Source organism: Cornus florida, unplaced genomic scaffold, assembly GCF_030987335.1.
Source record: "Cornus florida cultivar Cherokee Brave unplaced genomic scaffold, ASM3098733v1 CherokeeBrave_3.0.0_Hap2_Chr07, whole genome shotgun sequence".
Classification (NCBI taxonomy): Eukaryota; Viridiplantae; Streptophyta; class Magnoliopsida; order Cornales; family Cornaceae; genus Cornus; species Cornus florida.
The window spans coordinates 14,667,387-14,680,975 of NW_026775577.1; the positions used below are offsets into that span (position 1 = coordinate 14,667,387).

Sequence of the window (13,589 nt, forward strand, 5' to 3'; positions counted from 1 at the left end):
ATTTCGTCACAGGTTGTTCAGCCGGTAGTGAATGATCAGCCATTACAGCCGTGGCCGCCGATGGTTCTGCTTCAACCAAATATGATGGCTAATCAGCCACAAGGCTGGCCAAATTATTATCAGCTGCCAATGGTACATCAGCCGGGACTCGGGGGGCAGCCGATGGCTAATCAGCCACAAGGCTGGCCAAATTATTATCAGCCGCCAATGATATATCAGTCGGGATTCGGGGGGCAGCCGGTGGCTAATCAGCCAGAAGGCTGGCCGAATTATAATCAGCCACCAGCAGAAAATCAGCCGCCAGTGGTAAATCAATCACAGCAAGGTTGGCCGATTTACAATCAGCCACCTACGATAAATCAGCCAGAAGTGGTATATCAGCCAAAACCTTTTTGGACTTGGGGGGCAGAATATGGCTAATCAGCCACAAGGCTGGCCGAATTATTATCAGCCGCCAATGGTACATCAGCCAAAACCTTTCAACCTGGAAGGCAACCAGGTAAGGTGGAGAGCTTCAAGTCCACTTTATGCTCAGGATCCACCACAGCTAGGACTCGGGGGGCAGCCGATGGCTAATCAGCCAGAAGGCTATCCGATTTATAATCAGCCACTAGTGGAAAATCAGCCGCCAGTGGTAAATCAATCACAACAAGGTTGGCCGATTTACAATTAGCCACCTGCGATAAATCAGCCGAAAGTGGTATATCAGCCAAAACCTTTCGGCTGGCCGAATTATTTTCAGCCACTAGTGGAAAATCAGCCGCCAGTGGTAAATCAATCGCAACAAGAATGGCTAGACAATCACCTTGTTGCTTCCATACCACAACCTTTGGTACTCGGGGGTCAGCCAATGGCTAATCAGCCAGACGGTTGGCCGAATTATAATCAACCACTAGCGGAAAATCAACCGCCAATGGTATATCAGCCAAAACCTTTGGTACTCAGGGGGCAATTGATACCTAATCAGCCGCTAGTGGTAAATCAGGATCGACCAATCATTGATCAACCCAATCAGCCAACGACAGTCGATAAGGTTTAGGTAGCTGATATTATTAAGCAAGAATGTGGTAATGGCCTGAGAGGAATAGGCCGACCAATGTACAAAAAGCTCAAATCAGCCACATCTGGCACTAGAACATCTACCGTATCGCCCAAAAAGGGAGGGGATGATGAAGTCATGGGGGTCGACAATGATCTTTTCATAGCAGGTAATAATGTGATCGGCCAGGCTCCCAAAGGGAAGGTTGATGAAGGGAATCAGCCTAAGGTTGTCGAGAGGACACCATCAGCCATTCCAAATTTCAAGGCTCTCATACAACACGGTTGCTATCCTGAATGGAAACGTATTAACCGAGGTAAAATTAAGTTTTTTCATAAAATAAAAGTCCAAACTCGGTTTTCTAACAAAAGTGTTCAAGAGAGATTCACTTCTTATCAAGGTAAAAGAATTTTAGGATCAAATTGGCCAGATTACCAAAATGTTTGGCCGAGAGTGATATCTAATCCTCAGCCAGAACCATTATTGGCTGAGAGAATTCTTTTAGCTCTTCAACCTCAACCGAATTTCAAGAAAAGAAAGCGGGGATGGAAACTAAAAAAGGTTAAATTGAAGAGAAATTTGCGGAAGAAAATAAATTGGCCATTTAATGTAAAATTTTATGTGGCCGATGCAGTGCTACACGAAGAGAATTTTATTTTGTTCAAAAGAACAAATAAAATGGGGCGACCAGTATCGGCCACTGTGAAAAGAAGTCTGGCTAATGTTAACTTTAAAAGGTTAGTCAGAAAGGCATTTTGGCCAAGGATAATGCTTCATCGGCCAGCTGTTGAGGTGCCAAATAAAGAATCAAGGAGGAGTCAGGCCATCATAGCTGCTGACATTCTAAAAACTTACCCGGCAGATAAAAAGTCAGCCACAGAAGAAATATTATTCTTAGTATTTCTGGCTGATATAGCTGAAGTCATTAAAGAAGATGACGATTCAAAAACATGGGATGGCGTACTTTCAAAAGCTCCATTGGAGTTTAAAAATTAAAGAGGATCAGCCATCAGAAAAGCTCCATACTGGCAGCATGTTGTTATTCCAATAGAGAAGCCAGTTAGATCGGGCCAAATGACATTACATAACAACTTGATCTCGGCCGATCACGATCATGCCTTACTAGTAGAGTTGGGAAACTTCAATGGTGAGGTCTATCATGGGTTTATAAATGGCCAATATTTTGAGAGGTATCAGCCAGCTTTGTGGGAATAATAGAAGAACCAAGATCGGCCAGTCCTGGCTGATGCAAAATAAAGACCAACTTGAGGTGGTCCGGAAGAAATAAAGTCTAGAAGCTCGTTAGTTGCCAGTTTCTTTCATGTTATAAAAATTCCAAAAATCTTATCGACCTGAGTGGCTGATAAGACATTTGAAATTTGGGGGGCATTTGTTGGCACCAAAACTTGGCAGCCATCTCAGCAATGACGTGGACCAATAAGGAGCAAATAGGTATTTCTAATATGGAGTCAAGGGGATCGGCCAGTTTGAAAATATTAGGAGCAAATATAGGAAGATATATTTTTGCCACCTAATGGATTTGGTAGTTACTGAAATATAGCAACTCACATTTGACTTTTTTCAAAATGGGCTGTTAACAGAAAAGGAAAAGGCTAGAGTTTGGATGAAACTTAATAACTAAATTCCTATAAAATAGGAAGTTTAGTTGGATGAAAGAAGGAAAGCTCTGAAGACATGTATAGAAGGTTGGCAGTATGAAGTGAACAAATCTAATTATGACAAGTGGCCTTGAAATAGCGCTAAAGGATGGGCCACTTGGGATAGAACACGGCTGCCAAGTTTATAAAAAGGAAGTTGCTAGAATTTAGCAACTTTTCAGCAACATTCTAGCAATTTACATTTGACTAGATCAAAGAGAGTTTTCAGCAAGGATTTTCCTACTGCAGCAAGGAGCAAAACGAGATAAGAAGCAAAAGAATACTGGGTTTTGACCTAGTTTGAATAACAAAGTGAAGAAAATCAAGTGAATGAGAGATTTTCTAGCAAGAAGTTTGGAGAATAAGTTGAGAAAGAATTCTATAAATAGGAAAGATGTAATCTTATTCCAATTGTCCAGCACCAACCACAAATCAGCATGAATCAAAAATTCATCAAATGACTCAACGTCATCTTTATCTTCAATTCATTTGTCCAAATGGCAAATTTCATTCGAAAAAACTAAGTTTCAGTAACTTATTCTTCTTTTGCAATGCTTAATTATGCTATTTACAAATTAAACCTTTGTTTTATGCAACGGATTCAATGACAAATCTTTGATCAGATTCATGTCATTTTAATTCGGCCAGGATTTCATTCAAAAATGTCATTATTTTCCGTGTTATTTCAATTCAGCCAATTTATTTTAAAGTCCATTTCAATTCAGCCAGTTCATTTTCATTTACTTTAAATCGCATTTTATTTTCTTTTAAGCACCTTAGATAAAAAGTCCTTGTTACAAACAAGGCATAAAAAGAATCTTGCTCGGAATTCTTACTAGTCTCTCTCCCACACAATCGCCTGAGAGTTAGGCATCGGAAAAAGGGATAGGCTGGTGTTTGAATTAACATATTTTTGAGTGTTTTGTACAAATACTTTGGCACGCCCGCAAAGAGTCCATCGACCGACGTAAAACCGCGCGAACAGTTATATTATAAGACTTGTATTTGTAACTTGTAATTTTTGCATATTAAGTGCTAATTTGACCCATCTGGTTTTATAATGTGAAATATCAATGTTTGATGCATTTATTAACCAAATGGTTTAATCATGATAAGAAGAAATGCAATAAAAAGTGAGAATCAATTATAAGACACAATAATAAGGAATTAAAGAAGAGAAGTAATAAGAATAATTGTATACCTCAAAATATTGAAGAGCATGTTGAGAATGTAAAACGCATTTTAGATGTAAAGTTTGTCTTTAGTTTAGAATTCAGAATGGGCAAAACTAAGGCAAACTTGAAGTCGGGATGGGCTCGTCCTAATGGGCCAAAACTAAAGCAAATTATGAGCTCAATCCACATATTTGGGCCTGCGTATCCAATATTGAAAAGTGGGTCCATAATTTTTGGTCCTCTGGGTTCTTTTAGGCTGACCCAGTTGAAGTGGGCCATTTGAATAAGAGAATTCTAGTACCCATATTCTGGACTATAACTTTGGCCCTGAACTCAAGTCCATGTACTTCTATTAAGCATAAATTTTGCTTTGGAATATTTTTATAAGTTTTGTTTTGAACTATTTTCCTACCTGTACTATTTTTATAATATTATCAATTTAACTTATAAAAATAAAATAATCATAGACCTACTAAAGATAAATTTAATAATTCATTTACTGTTAGTTTATTTAAAAATTAAATTAAATAAAAAATTATTCTTAAAAAAAAATTAAATTCTTAAAAATCAAAACATGTGATTCTTTGTGATTTTGATGTTTTGACATGTGGCCACTCCATTAATTAATTAATATGTGACATTTTGGGGGTATATTAATTGCATTACCCGGAATGACTTTAAAATCATATCATCCCCTTATATAAACCTTCCCATTGGCTTGATAGTTGACAAATAGATTGTTGTACACCATTATTAGCTATGGTCCTCATTAAATAATAATGCAAAAATTAAATAAGAAAATTTAACAATCCCACAATTAACTTTAGAGTAACTTGAGATTTTTGTAGAAGTTTGTTGGAGAGTGTTGTTCTTAAGACAGAAATGAGTAGGGTTATGAAACCCTAAGTTCTATTTGTTTACGCAAAATAATTTAAAAATTAATTAATTCACTTTGATATGAATTAATTTGTTTAGGGAATAATTAAATATATAATGGGCAAAACTCTTATCTCACATCCAATTTAATGTGAAAAGTAAAATGGTATATGGTTTGGAAGTACTATCAAATACAACAACTTTGAACTTTCTCCTGATTGCGCCAAATTCTTTTCCACGGGTTTTGTTAACATAGTCCGAACTATTGCAAAAGTGCAAGTTCCGAGCAATGTTGAAGCATGAGACCAAGAACCTTCAAACCTCAATTCAAAACCAAATCTCTCTATATATTCTCTTGAGTACTCGTCAATCTCCATTTCCGATTTCGTTGGGTGTTCAATACATCATGGGCCTGACTGCGAAGCTTGTCACAATCCTCCCCCTCCTCTGTTTGTCCGCAGAGATAGTTTTCGGATCACAAAACTTTCAAGTCAAATTCGATTCGTTCAACGATTCCAACAAGCACAATTTCGCGATCCAACCCCCTGCGGCCATCCACCAGGGCGCCCTTCAAGTCACCCCTGACTCGGCCGGCAATGTCATTGTCAGCCTCTTCAATCAGTCAGGTAGAGTGCTTCTCAAACGAACTTTCAAGCTCTGGGACGACCAATCCAATTCGTCCAGAATTGCGTCTTTCAACTCCTCCTTCCTCATCAACATCTTTCAGTCTGAAAATTCGATGGGCGAAGGGCTAGCCTTTGTGGTCGTCCCGGATACGGCCATACCGCCCGGGAGCGAAGGGCAGTACATGGGCTTGACAAACTCCACCACCGATGGCAACCCCACCAACCGTTTGGTGGTGGTCGAGCTCGACACGTTCAAGCAGGACTTCGACCCGGATGATAGCCATATCGGCCTAAACATCAACAGCGTGCGGTCTAACAAGACCGTGCCTTTATCCCCACATCACATTGAGCTCGTTCCTCCAGCTCGAGCCAAGTTTTACAATGTTTGGGTCCAGTACGATGGCATCAACAAGACCATTGAGGTTTACATAGTAGAGCAAGCTTCGAAGGAGGGTCCGACACCAGCCAGACCATCCTCTCTGGTGTTGGTGAAATCGGATCTCGACCTCAGAGATGTTGTAGCCCAGAATTCTTATTTCGGATTTGCAGCTTCAACTGGCAAAACCACCCAGCAGTTGAACTGCGTGCTGAGGTGGAACCTGACTGTTGAGTACTATCCTGACAAGGATCCGTGGTTGAAAATTGTCCTCGGAATTGGAGTGCCCGGAGTGACGTTATTAGTGATTGGATCGATGGCTTTGTGCTATTACTTCTATAGGAGGAGGTTGGCGAGATCGGACCCGAAGATTCTCAGGGCTCTGAAGAGTTTGCCCGGGATGCCTAGGGAGGTCCATTTTAAGGAATTGAAGAAAGCCACCAACAATTTTCACGAGAAGAATAAGTTGGGTGAAGGTGGTTTCGGTGTGGTATATAAAGGGTTGTTAACGGGTGAGAATTTGGAGGTGGCCGTGAAGTGGTTCTCCAGGGAGACCATTAAGGGACGGGATGATTTCTTGGCCGAGCTTACCATCATTAATCGTCTTCGACATAGACACCTCGTCCCATAACTCGGTAAGTCATCTGTCTGTCACGTACTTTGCTTTCTAAACGTTATCTACTAGTTTCTAATTACATTGCTATGAACATATGATGCTATTATTATTATTATTTTTTTTTTTGACAGTGACGAGTAAAATACAAATTCATTAAAGTTGCATTTTGTTGCATAGAATTGGAGTTTTGTAATTAGAATTTATAAAATTAGAGAAAAACAGCTTACAAAATTGAACCAAAAATTTTGTCTAATTCTACAAATTTCAATTTCAAAACTCCAATTCCATACCGCCAAATAAAGGCTAATAATATTTTAGAATTCTTTTGCTAATGAATTCAAAGTTGATTTATTATTCTTTTGTAGAGTTCATAACTTCCACTCACTACAGATTCAAAGTTTTGAATGATTTCCCTTCAAATAGATTGACTAAAGAAAATTTTAGCTATTTAGACTTTAAACAACAAATAACAAACAACAGATAAGTTTTCTCGGTATTATGTGGTTTGAACCAATCACAAATACATTACACCGAATAAATGGAAAACTTGGACTTGCACCACCCTTATATTTTTATTTTTTATTTTTTGTTTTTGTTTTTACTAGGTATTGATGAAAGTAGTAATGTGTTATTGTAGAATTTGCAAGGTGTGCTCTGCAACTATAGCTATAAGTTATGTTTATTCCTTCTGCGTACTCTCTCAGTCAAGGACTACCCCATTAGATATGACAAATTAAAAGAAGTGAAGGATTCTGTACCCTGGTGTGTCCATAATTAGTAATCCAATTTGAGGCATTTATGCATATTGACCATATGAATTAATACCATGATTTTATTAGATTTGATGGTCTTTGACCTACTAGATTAATAAGAAAATTAAGCAATGGGTTATTATCCTATATGATCACTTTAAAATGTTAAATTTATGATCTATACACTTGAGTTTCGATAGATTAAATAGCTAAACTGGAAGTTCCTTGTTCATATATATATATATATAATAAAATCAGTACTTGCAAAACCTAATCTGCCTAGTGTTGTTGCATAATTAAATCACGCACAATTTGGGTGTCATTAGCTTCCCAATGATTGTTTCTATATCAAGTTTGCCTTTGGCCAAGTCATACATGCAGTGCATTGATATAGAGTAATATAAAATATGTATTTGTGTCACCCAGGATGGTGCCACGAGAATGGGAAGCTCCTCTTGGTGTATGAATACATGCCTAATGGCAGCCTGGACAAGCACCTCTTTGGCAACAGTGCCGACGAGCAGCCCTTAAGCTGGAACCTCCGCTATAAAATCATCTCCGGACTAGCCTCAGCTCTGCACTATCTCCACAACGATTTTGATCAGAAGGTGGTCCACCGCGACCTCAAGGCCAGCAACATCATGCTTGACTCCAACTTCAATGCCCGGCTAGGTGACTTTGGCCTAGCTCGTGCCCTCGACCACGAGAAGAATTCATACACCGAGGCTGCAGGTGTGATTGGAACAGCCGGCTACATTGCCCCGGAGTGCTTCCTCATGGCCAAAGCAACACAGCAATCTGATGTGTACGCGTTTGGAGCAGTGTTGCTTGAAGTAGTGTCTGGCCTAAGGCCTGGCACTAGGATAGGTGCATTTCCATATTTGGTTGATTGGGTGCGGTACTTGCACCGTGACGGCCTGCTACTAGAGGCGGTGGATAAGAGGCTCGGGGTAGATTATGTGGCGGAGGAGGCCGAGAGGGTTCAGCTTTTGGGGCTATCATGTTGCCATCCGATGGCGAGTAAGAGGTTGGATATGAAGGAGATTGTTCAGATTGTGTCACAGTTGGTCCCAACGCCTCATGTGCCCCCGTTCAAGCCTCCTTTCGTATGGCCGGCAGTGGTGGGGATGGGAGGAGAAGATATTAGTTCTGCCACTACGGTGGATGAAATCATTACAACCTCTCTTTTTGGGTCTGGGTATGAAGGAGATTGTTAAGATTGTGTCGGAGTCTGTCCGGGCACCTTACATTCAAGCCACCTTTCGTTTGGCAAGCAGTGGTGGGGATGGGAGGAGAAGATATTAGTTCCGCCACTATGGTCCATGAAACCATTACAACCTCTCATTTTGAGTCTGGTTGGTCTCGACAACTCTATCCATAGCCGAGATAGTTGTGACTTGTGTAGTCTACGATACCCGATATTTATTATACATGTAATGTCCAAGTCGATCAATGGAAAAATATAGAAACTCTCAATTATTTTTGATACATCAGAAATGGAGAGGTTTATATATGTTTATTGGTTAGAGATGGCACATGTAAATATTACATAATATTGTAGACTTGCTCCGATGGAGCAAGTAATTTACTTTGGAGTTTTTTTAGGGATATTTTAAGGCAAGGATGCAATTCTTGTCAATATGACATCAGGATAATTGTCACGATAATAATAACCAAAATAAACATCAATATATATCTCATTCTTTTAATATTGTTGTCGTCAATAAATTTGGTAAATTAACAAAATAAAATTTCGAAGAGAACACAATCACTCTGTAGTTAAAAAAAAAAAAAAAAAAAAAAAAAAAAAAAAAAAAAAAAAAAAAAAAACCCACCCACTTGGGGCTTTTACAAACAATTGAAATATACATGCAGGATTCCTTACAGTGTGACCTCGATGTGATGACATAGCGCCACTAAATTAATTATTAAGTGACATTTTTATCAGCAGATTCTTATAGTTTCTTGAAGACTGTTCCTGTTTGCCAACGACAAGTCATAGTACAATCAATTGCATTACCAGAATTACTCTAAAGTCATTGTAGGTGCAAAATTTCGCTCAACCAATAATGATTAAGAAAAATAAAACAACTCACTCAATCAATAATAAGATAAATAAGAACAATATATCTCGAAGCGTAGAATTGCTTGCCCCTTTTTATTGGAGGTCTTAGCCTCTATTTATATACAAAAGATTGTAAAATTATGGTAGGACTCGTGTTGCTTGCCCTCCAATTCTTTCTATATAAACATTCTTTACTAATAGAGTTCTTTCCATTGTCTAATTTTCCATACATAGAACTTGCCTTATACAGAACTTCCTATCTCAGAATTTTCCTTCTATGGTAAATCCTTCAACTGGTAGGACTTGTGCATTCTTGAATAACTGGGCTGAACATATTTTGATCCGACTAGGCTTGAGTAACGGACCGGATGTTAAATATTAATAAGTTGGGTTGATGACCTCTTGATTCGGCCTTGATGGAGATTGGAAGACAAATAACAATGGTCTTGGGCTATAAATACCCTCAATTTGGGCTTGAGCATGATGGGCCTTATATGTCCTTGGAATGTAGATATGTGTAGTGATGACGTGTGCGCTTTTTATTGGAAGGAGTTTTTTTCCCTCCACACTTTGCCCCAAATTTCAGTTTTAATTGAGTGACGGCTCCTATTAAAGAGGGAATTGAAACCGGTTTTTTACTTTGCTTCAGAAACGGTTCGAGGTCTTTCATTATTACTCCGTCATACAAGATTTTGCAAGAGTTACATTCGCCCTTGCTGCACTTCTGCGTTTTTCATTCCCTCTTCATCCCTTCTATCATTTAGTTTTCAACAAGTTAGGTCTTACCCCCCTTCAGGTAAATCCTAATTTCTTTCGCATCCTTTCGGCACTGTTGGTGCGCCGGAAATTAGAGGCTCTGGATTTGACCCTTGCCGACCTTCTGCTTACTTACAATATATCTAAGCATGGGACCGAGCCTGATCGTTTCTTTTTTACCTCCCCCTTCATCAGAGGATATGCACGAACCTTCCTTCATCCGAAAAGAAGTGGAAAGAAATGATGGTTATAGTTAAAGGAAAATGGTTTGTGTCCCAATCAATTACGCTCCCCATCCCGCGCAAGTTCGGGAGATTAGGTATAGAATACTTAACCTCTCTTCATACCAAGTGTTCTGGCTATTTTCCTTGCCAAGTCTTAATGTTTCGCCGTACTTATGAGTTTCTTGGTGTTTTTTCAGCTACATTCCCATCCTCCGCAGTAAGGAACAGACTTTCGTTTCTTGAGGAACGAGTCTGGAGTGACCCCTCGCCTATCGAGGACCTGTTAACTTCTTCAAACCTCAAGGATATTGCCTCCAATGCTATTGCTGCAGACCTCATAGATCTGTCTCTACCATCCTTTGACAGTTTCCCCATGACTGAGGAGGAGATACGGAGGGCTGAGGCTTTAAAAAAGAAAGCCGAAGATGCCCAACCCTTGGTCGTTATTAGATCTACTGAGGATGAGGTCGAGGCTGAGGAACCACCAATGAAGAAATCTCGACTCAACCCCCCATCCTCTGGCAAGGGCAAGGTCCCTTCTAAAAGTAGAGGGAAAAAGGCTGGAGAGGCCGAACCTGAAGATGAAATTAGGGCCTTTGTTCTGGCTGAGACTGGGGCTCCTTGGACTCCTTCCTTCACCAGGGTTGACAAGTCAGTCCTGCACTCAGGGGATTCTGTGATTACAAACCCTTCAGCTGCACTGGCGGTGGCTCGAGGGATGTGGCTCCCAAAGGACGAAGAAGCCATCAGCCAAATGGGGTTGGAACAACTACTCCCCTCTGCCCCGGTCCGGGCCATAGAGGTTCGCATTGCTCCTTCAGAATTATGTTACTCTTGCTTGCTTATGTTTCCATTTATGCTCATATTTGTTCCTCTGTTATACAGAGTCTATACCACACCATGGCCCTCTGCGCCACTGCTGAAGCCCAATCCCTCTCCATCAAGAAGCTGGAAAAGGATCTTGACACTGTAGAGAAGAGAGCCACCACTGCCTTTAACAATCTGAAGATAGCTTCTGAAGCCAAGGATGTGTATAAGAGGCAGTTGGCAGCCTCTGAGGCTAAGGTGGATTCTCTTCAGGCCGAAGTTCAACGCCTGACCGAGGCTCTTACTACTTGCTTCAAGGCGGGGAAGCAAATGCAGGGGCGCTACTCCTGTCTGGCACACCTGGCTAGTGCTAAAGCGTTCCGGTCTGGCTATAATCAGGGCTCAGGCCCTAGGATGATGGATCCGGACGCTTTTGACAAGCAGGTGGGGGTGCACTTCCCATATGATGAAGGGCCAGAGGCTTTGGAAGCTGAAATTCGCTTTACCGAGATGGTGAAGGCGCACCTGAAGGGTACTCCTAGCTCTTCTGCCCCTGCGGCTTCAATTCCTCCTACCCCAAGTCCTACTGTAATGGATGCTTTTGAGTCTACTCCCTTCGATCCGAAGAGGAAGTAAAACCATGTATTTTGTTTTTATGGACAGCATGTTTGGGATAATGAATATAATTTTTTGTTTTAGGCTTTCAATACCTGATTTGTTTTTGCTGTATGCTTTTGATACTGTTCATATTTTTCTGACTGGTAATGTGTTTAAACAAAACACATTGTCTTTATGCTTCGAATTTATGCTATCCGAGAAAAAGCAAGGATGGTGGGAAGAAGGAGATCCTTTTTAACAATTTAGTTGATATCTCAGGATGATTCATATGGACAATGATTTAACTGTTAAGTGAATTCTCCTTGCCTTTTACTTGCCTGCAGTAGACGTATACATACTCTTTCCTTCTCGTGTGTTCTTGATGTGGGGTGGATCATGATGAACTTATGATATATCCACATCCACAGGGTATTAAACACTTGGATTCCGGAGGAAAGAGTTCTGATCCGGGCACCAGAGGTCTGAAGCGATTTATTTCTCGGCACTGAGTGTGGAGGAATATTGTTGAATAGGACACTTAGGGTCCGAAGCTGTCTCGGATACTTAGGATTCGAGGCGGATTATTCCTCGGCATTGAGTCGTGGAGGAATAGTGCTGAATAGGACACTTAGGGTCCAAAGCTGTCTCGGACACTTAGGATCCGAGGCGAATTAAACACTCCCTGGTGGGGAGCCGGAGGGGAGGTTTTGCCGAGCTGGACACTTAGGGTTTAGAGCGAGATTTTTGCCGAGCCGAACACTTAGGTCCGAGGCGAGATTTTTGCCGAGCCGAACACTTAGGGTCCGAGGCGAGATTTTTGCCGAGCCGAACACTTAGCGTCCGAGGCGAGATTTTTGCCGAGCCAGACACCTAGGGTCCGAGGCGAATGACATATTCCCCGGCGCTGAGCCGGAGAGGAGGTTTTGCCGAGCCGGACACTCAAGGTCCGAGGCGAATGAACTACTCCCCGGCGCTGAGCCTGAGGGGAGGTTTTGCCGAACCGGACACTTAGGGTCCGAAGCGAATGAACTGCTCCCCGGCGCTGAGCCTGAGGGGAAGTTTGTTTATATTTTTTCTCAAACAACTTATCATGAGGCCGAGGATTCAAAAATGATAAGAGGCCAAGAAAGCGAGTAACAGTGGCTGTGAAGTTTCCTATTTGTTGACTTTGGAGACTTTCCTCCTCCACTGATACTCCCTTCTTGGCGACCAAATGCTGTGAACCACGCATATATGAACCGCATTTCTTTTCTATTTCTATCCGATGTGGGATATAGACTAAATTTTGTCAAAAAAGTCGGTGTAAGGAATGCCTCTGGTATCGAGCTTGACAGCCTTAAATACCAGTGGACCCTCCTTACACCGTAATTAACTATTTGAATATTCCCATATATAACAGAATGTAGCACATACTTTTTTGTCGATGTGGGATAGAAAGTTTTAAGCACAGGCCATAACTCATGTTTTTTTTTTTTTTTTTTTTTTTTTTTAAAAAAAAAAAAAAAAAAAAAAAAAAAAAAAAAAAAAATCATTGTGACGAGTTTGCTTCTAATTGCATAAAAATTGCATGGTGCGACTTGGCATGCATAAAAATTGCCATGCATAAAAATTGCCTAATGCGATGTATGCATAAAAATTGCATAATCATAGAGTAGTATGGCCCCCCATTTTTATAAAAAGAAACAAAAATAGAGTAGAGTTGTACTGAATATAGAAGCAAAATAAAGAAAAGTTTGGCATACTCAGCCTTATTTATGAAGAATTTGTAGCAAAATTGACAAGCTTAACTAATGGAAATACCTTTTCAGGTGTATTGCGTTCCAAGGACGCGCAATGGGACGTCCGCCAGCTTCGGCCAAACGATATACTCCTTTCCCCACTACTTCGGTAACCCTGTAGGGTCCGGTCTAATTAGGTTCCAGTTTCTTTACATGAGCTGTCTCCTGCTTCAAAACCCAATCGCCTACCACAAAACTCCTGAATCTGACGCGTTTGTTATAACTGTTACACACCTGCTGTTGG

General features: G+C 40.7%; 1 pseudogene; it reads left to right on the forward strand.

Moving 5' to 3' along the window:
* The first annotated feature begins 4,931 nt into the window (after positions 1–4,931).
* On the forward strand, positions 4,932–9,235 carry LOC132266512 (probable L-type lectin-domain containing receptor kinase S.5; annotated as a pseudogene).
* The last annotated feature ends 4,354 nt before the right edge of the window (positions 9,236–13,589 follow it).